Genomic DNA, 10,861 nt, shown 5'->3' with positions numbered 1-10,861 from the left:
TCAGCCCTTTGAGCCACCAGGCTAAATCTTAATAATTCAGGAGAATAGTTGAGTCTGAGAAATTGTGCAGTCGCTTTTTAGGTGAGGATAGCCTTTCTGTTCTATTAAAATCCCCCCTTTTTTAGTCAAACGTTAATGCCCCATTTTTCTTCATTCTGGGAGGCAGGGACCCAAGATACTCTGATGTCATTTCCCTTTTCCGCATTCTTTTAGTAGTTAGAATTTCTTTGAAACCTTTCTCAGAGATGGCTCCCCTTCGTTAGCTGTCTCTTGCCTACTCAGCATAACCACCACTACTTTGGCTTTATGATCTTTTTAGAATCACTTATTTGTTCTTATCTCTGTTTTTTGTTCCCCATTAACTTGGACTTAGAAAAACCTGGCCTCCAGGGGAGCTGTGACTTGGTCGCCTTAATTTCTGATCCTGTAGGGCTGCGATGGTGTGCTACTGCCATCTAGTGGAGAGAGAGAGAACTGCGGTGGGCAGCAAGAGGAGCGTTAGGGTAGGGCTTTCTAGACGATTTCTGATACAGCCCAAAGAGGGGGTGGGGGCCGGGGATGACACAGCAGTTGCCATTTTGAAATAAGTCCTTTCCTCAGAAAGGGTAGTTGGCAACCTAATGCAGCTGTCTTCACTAGGCCCTTCCCTGCCCACATGGCTGGATCTCGTAGTTTAGAATCTTAAATTGTAATTTGATAAATGTGCTGGGGACTGATCTCTGGGACAGTGAAGTGCTTGCTAGCAAGGCACGGAACAGGTTCTCTATAGACCCTGGCAGATGAGTAAAGGAGAGTCCTGGAAGCCTCAGTGCCTTTTTCAGGTTTTTTGTTGTTGTTGTTGTTGTTGTTGTTTTATAATGCATACAGAACTGGGATACAGGCCAGAGGTGTAGGGGCAGTGAGAGGACTCACCAGAGACAGAATGGGGAGCAGAACAGGCAGATCGACGAAGTGCACTGCTGAGGGGAGCAGCGGGCGGGTCAGGAGAGGTCTGCCACGCCATGTGGTCACCTCTGGGGCAGGCGGGGATCGAACTCATGCAGAAGTGGCTTTAACTTCTTAGTGCTGTGCTTTAACCCGCTAGGCCACCAGGGAGGGCCCTTTTGCAGGCTTTTAATGAACTTTCTTTTTTAATGAACCTGCTGTAGTGAGGCAGCCAGGCTGGGGGCCTGCGTTCAGGAGATAGGCTGTCCAGCCCTCGATAAGTCTTCACTCTTTCCAGCGTTTTCTCGTAGTCTCCACTTGTCTCTCCTGCACTCCGCGGCAGATCCTCTGCTGCCGCTCCGCTCCGCCCCGCCCCGCTGCCTGCCTTTTATGCTCAGCCTGCAGGCTCACAGGCCCCCACGTTCACACACAGCCCACACCTCCGCCGGGTGCCGCCATCAGCCCCGCGTGTGAGACCACAGGCGTGCATCATTGATGCTAATGGCGGGAGAGCGGGAAATCCTGATCACTTCCGCGGACGGACATCTCATTTTGCCAAGTTTTAGCTGATTATTTTGTCAGGGGACTTTAAAAGCTTAATGGTCAACTAATACGTGTTGTAACTTTTGAAAATATTTGAAGATGGTATGTAATAAAGGTGCCTATCTGTTGTGCTTTAATAATTTATATTCTTCCAGAAAGATTTCATAAAGTTTCTGGATGTGTTGCAGTAGCCAGTATAGGCTGAAGACGGTTTACTCTAAAATATAACTTTAAATGAGTATTATTCCAAGAAAGCCAGTGTTTTTTGTTTGATTCCGTGCATTTTGAGAATCACCCCCCTCCTGTGGCACAGCGACAGCAGAGGTCACACGCTTCGGTCACTGCAAGTCACAACCACAAGGAACTATCACCTCACAACTGAGCGTCAGACAGCAGCAAAGGGCGGTGCTGGGGTGCTGGAGGGGGCTCTCCAGCCCTTGCTGCTGGGGAGGGGGGGGCAAGGGGGGGGGTAAGAGCAGCCCTGAAGGAAAACAAGTCCTTTAACTATAAATGGAAATGCCACATGCCCCAGCAGAGCCTCTCTGAGGTGTTTATCTCAAGAACGTGAAAACACCATAAATTGTGAAGCTACCAAACAAAACCACTGTGCACAACAGCCAGGGCTGAAGACCACCTCAGTGGCCTGGCTGTGAGCATGAGGGAGTTGTCCAGATGCCCTGTGGGGATACTTGGCTACATAAAGAGGAATTCTTGCCTTTTGCACAAATGGGGCTGGGATTTAAGGTGAGTATGCTAAGTGAAATAAAGTAACAAAATCACAACAAAACAACTACTCTTGACAAACCTGGTTTCAGGGGGGGAGGGGTGAACTAGAATGTGAGGCGGGGACATGGCAGAGAGAAGTGAAGCTAAACCCCAGAAAATGTGTGCCATTGTGTAACTCTGGTAAGTCAATGTCTTTGCAACTCCTTTGCAGTTATAGTTGTGGTGACTATGAAACTGTCTAAACAAGGCTGTGTCTTTCTCCCTCCAAGTCATGGGAGCCCTTCTGGTCCTTTCTTCCCATTTCACAGGAATGCCATGAAATCTTAACCTGTTATAGGACAAAATCTGTTATAGGGCACCCCAATTCTGTTAGAGGACAGGGGGAGAGGGAGAAACCCCTGAAGCCCCCAAAATCCTGCCTGCTCTAAGTGGGTTCTGCCACCCGCCGCAACAAGACAAAACATATAAAGCTTTAATGAAAAGGGACTTTAGTACAGTAATATACAATACAGAACACAAAGAATATAACTTCTAAATCAAACACCTGAAGTGGCCCATCCCCTCGTGGGCAAAAGTCCACCCAAAAGGGATTGGCCCAAAGCAAGGCCTGAAAGCTGCCACAAGACTAAAGCACCTTCTGGCCGGGACCCATGGAAAAGGGTCAGAAATGGCCAGGCAAATCTGGGAGGAAAAGAGCAAAATCAAAATCAATATAAACACTGCCAGAGTCACCTCCCTACAGGTATCTCACCCACATCTGCCTTAACCGATCTGCGGTCAGGAAACAAGCACAGTTTCTTCATCACATGCTTGCTGCTCCATGTGGCTTCCTCAGGTTTCCTGGCTCTCCATGCTGCTTCATTCTCTCCTTCTCTCTTCTCTCCTTTTTCTCTGCTCAGCTCCACCCTCCTTCTGGGTGGGGCAGGGAACCTGGAACTTCTCCTTTTCCTAGGGTCCACCCTGTTACAAACCTTCTGTCTCCTTGACCACTTTCCTGAGCTGAGAATGATTGTCTGTATCCTCACCCCTGGCCAGGCAGCTCACCTGTGGCTTTGTGTTTTATCCTTTGGGTCAAGCACAGGTGCCTCCAACCCAGCCATGGTTGTTGATGCTTTAGTCAGTTGTGAAGTTGAAATCTATTTTGTTTTTAAACCCTACCTGGTGGTTTTGATACCCAGTTGTGGCTGAGCACTACCACTGGAAGCTATGATTTAGAAATGTTCAAACTCATCGGAAGTTCTAGAAGAACTTGGGTCCTTCCATAGCAAACTTTTTTTTTTAAAGATTTATTTATTTGTGCATACAGAACTGGGGTACAGGCCAGAGGCTCAGGGGCAAGTGAGAGACTTCACCAGAGACAGAGTGGGGAGTAGAACAGGCAGATTGATGAAGCACACTGCTGAGCCGAGCAGCAGAGGGGCCAGGCGAGGTCTGCCACCATGTGGATCACCTCGGGACAGGCGGGATCCAACTCCTGAGGAAGTGGCTTTAGCTTCTCAGTGCTGTGCTTTAACCTCTGCACCACCAGGGAGGGCCCCCACAGCAAACTTTTAATTCCCTTGAACACTTACATAAATTGCCACCAGGTGGTACCGGTTCCTATTGTTCTTTTCCCTGTCCGTGTTTACCAGAAAAGGAAGTTTGTCCTGATGTTCACCTCACCACGACCCCTCCCTCTCCCTGATGATTAGGGCTGCGGTTTTCAGAATCCGGCTGAATTCCCTTGAGAAGAGCCAGGGGCTTAGGTGTTGCATTTTACATTCTGACCTGTGACAGGCCAAGATGCCAGTAGTGGATGCAGAAACACACCAACTGTGCTGCTAAACAAATGCTGTTGTTCACCACACATTATCTCACTTTAATCTGCCGTGGCTCCGCGAGCCGTGCTTTCCAGACCAGGGCATCGGTACTGGGGATAGTCAGACGCCTTGTCCTGTGGCCCAGTGACTTCTGCAGCAGCTCCCAGTGCCACAGGAGTCCCACTGAGGCTGTATACCTGGCCCTTCGCAGGCGAGGCCTATAATTGCTCCAACTAGGAGGAGGAGGAGTGAACTGGCTACTTGGTTTTAGTTAGCAAGTTAAATGAATTCACAGTCACTGCCAAATAGAAGAAACCTGGGGTGTTAAAGATGAGTGGATAAAAGTGGTAACCGGAGTTACGATTCAGCCTTAAAAAGGAAGGAAACGTTGGGCCCTCCCTGTTGGCACAACAGGTTAAGATCGGCACTACAAAGCTGTTGGTAGCCACAGCAGTACCCATTCGATTCCTGGTGGGGGAGCTGACCCACATGGTGCAGCAGACCTCTCCTGTCTAGCTGTCTCTGTTGCATCCTCTCACCCCCAACCCCTGCCTCTGGCTTGTATGCCAGTTCTTGCATGCATCAATAAATAAATCCTTAAACAAGAAGGAAATGTTGACACGTTATATGGGTGAACCTCAAGGACACTATGCTAAGTGATAAATCAGTCACAAAAAGACAGACAGTTTGGTTCCACTGGTAGGAGGTACCCAGAGTCAAGCTCCTGCAGACATAAGTAGAACAGGGGCTGCCAGGTCCTGGGGCAGGGGGTGGGGAGTTAAACAAGTAGTTCAGTTTGGCGAGATGGAAACCTGGAGTTGTTCATACAACCTCTTAATTAATTACCATTGCCGAAAACTGTACACTGAGCAATGAATAAGATGTCAAAATGTATAGTTTCTTTGGTCACGATAAAACAAAAATGGTGTCGTCTTACAATGGAAATGCATGTCGCAGCTTGGATCCCCAGGCTGCCACATGTGACCAAGGCTTCTCAGCCCTAGGTCAGCCCCATGGGCCCGGAGGGAGCAGGGCCTGGGCCGAGGCCTCTGTCCCCAAGGCAGGGTGGGCCCTTGTCCGTGGGCACACCTGGACTTGCCCTCCTGGGTAGAGTCTTCTAAAGTCCTGTGGACTAAAACCCTGATAATCAATACTGAGGAGACTTGCTCTGACACAGGCATTACATTTCCAAAATCCACAGGTAGCTCCAGAACAGCTGCCCCCACACTGTGAGTCATGTAGCATCTTGCTTCAAACCTAAAAGGCTTCCTATAGGACATGTTTCTTTAATGATTCATTGTGCTTCTGATTCATGTGCATAAATGCACTGCCTTACTTATTTGATTAATTGAAAGAACAATATATATTACTCAGTGTGCTTATAAAAGTCAATTACTTTATCAAGGTATCAACCAGTGTGTTGTTAATGAAAACCAGCGCCTTAAAGGAGAGTAAAGAAAGATGAGTTGATACATGCTTTGGACTTTTTTCTTTAATGCAGTGTCATTGTTTTACATCCTTATTAGCATTTCCACAGTAGGATTTCGCCCCTCAGTGTGGTGGCAGGAAGCCATAAAGTGTTCCAGGTGGTGCCTGGAGGGGGTTGCTGGTGAGAACAGCAAGCCCCAGGGGAACCGCTAGTGAGGGGGAGCAACCTATAACAGATATAAGTGACTGTAAAAGGGGGTGCCAGGGCTCTTTGGAGAGCAGTCTTGGTAATTCGCATTTGGGGTTAGTGGATTTGGCTCCCCCCACCTCGCTGATCTTACAAAAGACTTCCAAACAGCTGTTGTGGCCTGGCTAAGGGGCCAAGGGGCCAACGGAGCCAGGCGTCTCACTGCCGGCCGCGTGGCCAAGGAGACAGGAGACCTGGGAGCCAGGCGGCTTGTTGAGCTGTGGCCTGGCAAAGGAGACGCTCTGCAGCCTGGTTGTGACCATGGTCGGGGTCATCGGGCCACTATTATTTTGAGTGTCGCTTGTCTGGTGCTGCACTGGGACATTCCCAGCAGCTCATGGAGTGTCCCTGTTGTATCTTTTGATGTGCTCGTGAGTGGAACCTGCCGCCTGGTCCACGGTGGCAGGAAGATGCCATCTTAGACCCGTGAGCTGGTATTTGGGAGAGGAGGCCCGCCGTCTCAGTGGTGTGAAGACGTCCCTTTCACTGCCTGTGTGCAGGACTGAGTGACACTGGACACGGCTTTGGGTAAACGGCCATCAGTGGCCTCAGTAACTCGTTTCTTTTTCTGCTTTGTCAAATAAATCCCTTTGTTGTTGTTCCCCATGACTGAGTGGGCTTGTAATTGTGCACACAAGAGAAGAGCCCAGACAGTGACTGGTAAACTATTTGGGCACCATCCCTGCTGAGTTTAGTGCCCTTTGCTGCCCTGTGTCACCACCACCAAAGCCCCATAATCCTCCACTATATGGATTATTTTAAGTATTAGTTTCACATGAAATGTTCCTCACCTCCTCTCCCCCATCCTCACACGTTCAAATGGGGAATGTCAAGCTTTTTAAAGATTAACCTAAAGAACCAGTCTGTACCTATCAGTGAGTTCCAACAGTACTGGCTTATGGTCAATTTTGTTTTATCTACAATCCCCACCTACTTCTTGCACTTTACAATAATAATTTTTCATACATGGTTGAATGGTTCCAAAATAGAGGGATGATACTGCTTAATGAAAAACTTTCTTTAATTGTAAAACTGCCATCCTTGTGAAAAAAATAATTTAAACATGCATAAAAGAAAACAGTAGCAAATGGTCTTTAGTGATTTTTCTAACGACGTTAGAATATCACAAAATCACTCAGCATGGCTCCTTTCCGAGGCAGCCTCCCACCCGCACCTCCTCCCACCTCCAGCCGCCTCCTGCTCCCAGGCCCTCTGCCAGAAGGAGCCAGCAGCCCGCTCCTCGGAACTCTGCTCCCCCATCTTCACTCTCCACTTCCACATCTCTGTCCCTTCCTTCCTTCCTTCCCTGACTCCCTCAAATAGATTAGTCATTAGTTCCCAAGGACAGCATTTGCTCCTTAATTATGTAGCTCCCTGGGGGAACTGCCAACTCCGAGGGGAAGGGATTGGTTCTCCTCACAGCCACGAAGTTGGCACAGCAAGCACTGCCCAGGGAGAACCGTGACTTACAGCACGGTGACCACTCATCCTCTTGGACGGAGTGGATCTAATAAGGCTTCCACTCTAAAAATAAAGCACAATTCCAGGATTTCAAGGAAGTTCAACGAAGTGCATACCAAGGAAGTAGGAAAACAGGTCATCTGAGCAGTTGATAAGTATGGCTGGTATAGATGGAAGAGAGACCAAGGATCATGATGTGTATGGAACTAACTACTGTTTACCCCTTTGCCACCCATCTTCTGGGAGGCCTGTGTTTGATGGGCAGTTGGGGTTCTGGCTGCCCCAGAACTCTCTTGGTCCAGCCCATACACACTGACAGACAAGGCAAAGCAGGTAAGGAGCTCAGGTCTCTTTCCCCTCCAGATGTGGGCCCCCACCCTACTTCCACCAGCCAGGGGTAAGGGCACCTGGCCTGAGAAAGGAGTAAGGAAAGAGGAGCCCCCATCCAACCCAATGGCTGGGGTCCTTAACCACACCTAGATAAAGAACTCCAGTTTTAGAGTCAGGCAGACCCAGGCTTCGGGTCTCCATTAACTAGCTCGGGTGTTTTGTCCACTAGCTTCACCAGTATGAGCCCCAGGGGCCTCCTCTGCAAACAGGTGAAAATGCTTACCTCACAGTGTCAGCAGGATGTGGAAGAACATCCCATTTGTAAAGCACATGGGGCAGGGTCTACAATGGCAGCCATTATTTTAGGTAATTTTTTAAAAAAGATTTGTTTATGCAGACAGAACTGGGGTACAGGCCACAGGTGCAGGGGCGGTGAGAGGTTCACTAGAGACAGAGCGGGGAGCAGAGCAGGCCAACTGATGAGGTACACTGCTGAGGGGAGCAGCGGGCAGGTCAGGAGAGGTCTGCCACGCCATGTGGTCACCTCCGGGGCGGGGACCGAACTCATGCTGAAGTGGCTTTAGCTTCTCAGTGCTGTGCTTTAACCTGCTGCGCCACCAGGGAGGGCCCCTATTTTAGGTAATTTTTATAGACCTGCCCAAAATGGACAGTGGACTTCAAGGTAACCGACAGGGCTGGGACGAGGCGGTTGCTGCCCACGGAGGATGTTCCCAGCAGTGCCTGTAGTAAATTGTGGCTGCAGAACCCGCATGCCAGGCCCGCGGCATCTAGCAACAGAGTTCCCCAGGCAGCCCACACTCAGACAGACACCTGCTGTTGTGCCTCTGAGGGTCCAGGGTGGGAGCCTGGGCTTCTCCTGACCTCCAGATTGACCCCCTGAAATGTGCCCCCGGGCACCCTCGTCCTCATAGACACCACAAACCCAGAGCCAGCTGGGGAGTTTATTCTGCTTTCTGGGATCCACCCCAGACTGAACTGAATCCTTGCTGGCTTGTCCCTGGTGTGTGCAGCTGGTCGCCAGGGCAGGCATACAGGTGGTGGCCCTTCCCCTTCTAAGGCCAGGCCGCCTCAGCGCGTCCCACTCACCCCACTCATCCTTCTCAAGCTGCGCTGCATGGCACTTACATTTCAGTACCAAGGTTGTCCTCCCAGCAACTTTCATTCTTTAAAACTCACAATAATAAAAACCAAAAATTTAAAAAAAACAAGAAAAAAACTCACAATAGGCCCTCCCTGGTGGCGCAGTGGGTTAAAGCACAGCACTAAGAAGCTTTAGCCACTTCAGCATGAGTTCAATCCCCGCCTGGCCCGGAGGTGACCACATGGCGTGGCAGACCTCTCCTGGCCCGCCCGCTGCTCCCCTCAGCAGTGTACTTCGTCGATCTGCCTGTTCTGCTCCCCACTCTGTCTCTGGTGAAGCCTCTCACCCTCCGCATCTCTGGCCTGTACCCCAGTTCTATATGAATAAATAAATAAATCTTTAAAAAAAAAAACACCTGACAATAAAATGTTCAAATACAGCTTCCCAGGAGGCAGCAGGCTATTTTTCTTTGTGGCCATCGGACAGCTTTACTAAAGCAATTTAAAGTTTTCTTAGAAGAAACATCCTTAATTGCATATGTCATATACCTCTACACGAGAGTTGGTGATTTCATTTTATTCATATCTTGGATTGTCCCTTGAGCTGTCCGTATGGAACAGACATACAGACATGGCTGGGGGGGGTTGTTTTTTTATTTCTAAGTGACATATATCTGCAGGGGACAGGGACTTTCATGGGGAAACTAGGTTTGGTGTGCATTTGAAGGATGGTGCCAGGTCGTTGCCATCAGTGAGGCTTGTTTAAGCGACGAGCCGCACAGCCAGCCCACCTGGCCGCCTTCCCTGAGTGCGGTCGAGCCCCAGCTAACCCCTGCGGTCCCAGTTACAGTCTTCCAGCCGCAAGGCTGTGCCAGTGCGGGACGCAAACGCAGTGGGAAATGGAGAAAGGTTTGGTCTCCTCATGCCTCACTAAGTAGGGAAAACGCTTTCTTAAGTGGCTGTTCCAATAACTGAGTGTTCTTGCCTTCCTCTGCAGGAATCACCATCTGCTCTCCCCAACTCTTCCAGAGAAAGCATGGTAACCATGTCATCCTAACAGTGATGCTGTGGAGAAGAGGGGGTACCAGTTCCACTTCCTATTTCCAGGCCCACTCCTGCGCCCTCCGCCCGGCCCACACAGCTGAGCCACCGCCGGGACATCTGCTTCATGCCACTTTCAGGAAGACGGGGCCCAGTCCCAGGGGATGCCGGCATCCTAGAGGAGATGTGGATCCCGTAAGTGGGTGCGGGGCTTTCCTCTGATTGTCCAGACCGGGGCGAGCGGGGGTGAGTGTGTGTGTGGCTCACTTCGACTCTCAGCCGAGTTGCGCAATCCAGGTTTCCCTTTGGTTTCCTCCTCCTCCTCCCGGCCCTGAACTGTTTACACCGCAGCCCTTATCTCTAAGGCATCCTCACCTCAGAGCCCCTCTGTTTGAAGATGCAGATGGCTGTGTCCCAAGCATTCACTACCTAAGACCCTTCCCACTGGGGGACAGGTTTGGCCAGACAGTGGAGGCTGCAGGTCCCTGTGGTGACAGTTAACACGCCCCTGCCCCCTGCACAGCCCCCTACAGAGCCCTCCCTCTGCACAGAGCCCTCCCTCTGCCTCCCCTGTGGCGCAGGGCCTGGTAGTGACGGTAGCAGAGCCCATGCCCCTTCCAGGAAGCCCAGAACTTGCAGTGGGAAGCACTTGCAGGCTGAGGTCTTAAGAAATTGCTATTGCTTCTTGAATTTCTCTGATTTTTTCCCCAGATGCCACTTAACCCTACATTAAGGGAAACTGCATCCCAAAATGCAACTAGAAACCCATCTTTCTTAAAATCCACCTTTCCTCACTCCTTCCCCCTCAGTAATCACAAGTCTTCCTTTAAATAACCCAGGTGCCCAAAGTATGGCTACATCTCAAACGTATTTTTAGAAATTATTTATTTCAAACATTTACAAATTTCACTTTAAATGCAAAAGAGCTGGTAAAAAGAAAAAAAAAAAGAAAGAAAAACATACTGACCCTTTGCCCCACATACAGACATCAGCCTTTAGCATTTGCTTTAAGGTAATTAGGTAAAAAAATAAAAACAAAACTTAAAACTATTATTTCTCTACAAAAACTGTAAAGTTGAGGTATTCTATTTAACAGATGTGTGATCTCCATCCAAATATGGTTTCTCTATTAATTAACAGTCTTGCTACATGCTGTTCCAATCCTCCCTCCTAAAGTAGATCTTGGCTTGAGCATATGTTCCTAAAACTGACAGCATTCCTTAATAATCATTAAGGTCGCCATAGAAACAGCAGCACTGGC

This window comes from Condylura cristata, unplaced genomic scaffold, assembly GCF_000260355.1.
Source record: "Condylura cristata isolate star-nosed mole 26May11 unplaced genomic scaffold, ConCri1.0 scaffold00040, whole genome shotgun sequence".
NCBI classification, from domain to species: Eukaryota; Metazoa; Chordata; class Mammalia; order Eulipotyphla; family Talpidae; genus Condylura; species Condylura cristata.
The sequence above is the reverse complement of the archived record's forward strand: the minus strand, read 5'-3'. Positions refer to the sequence as shown.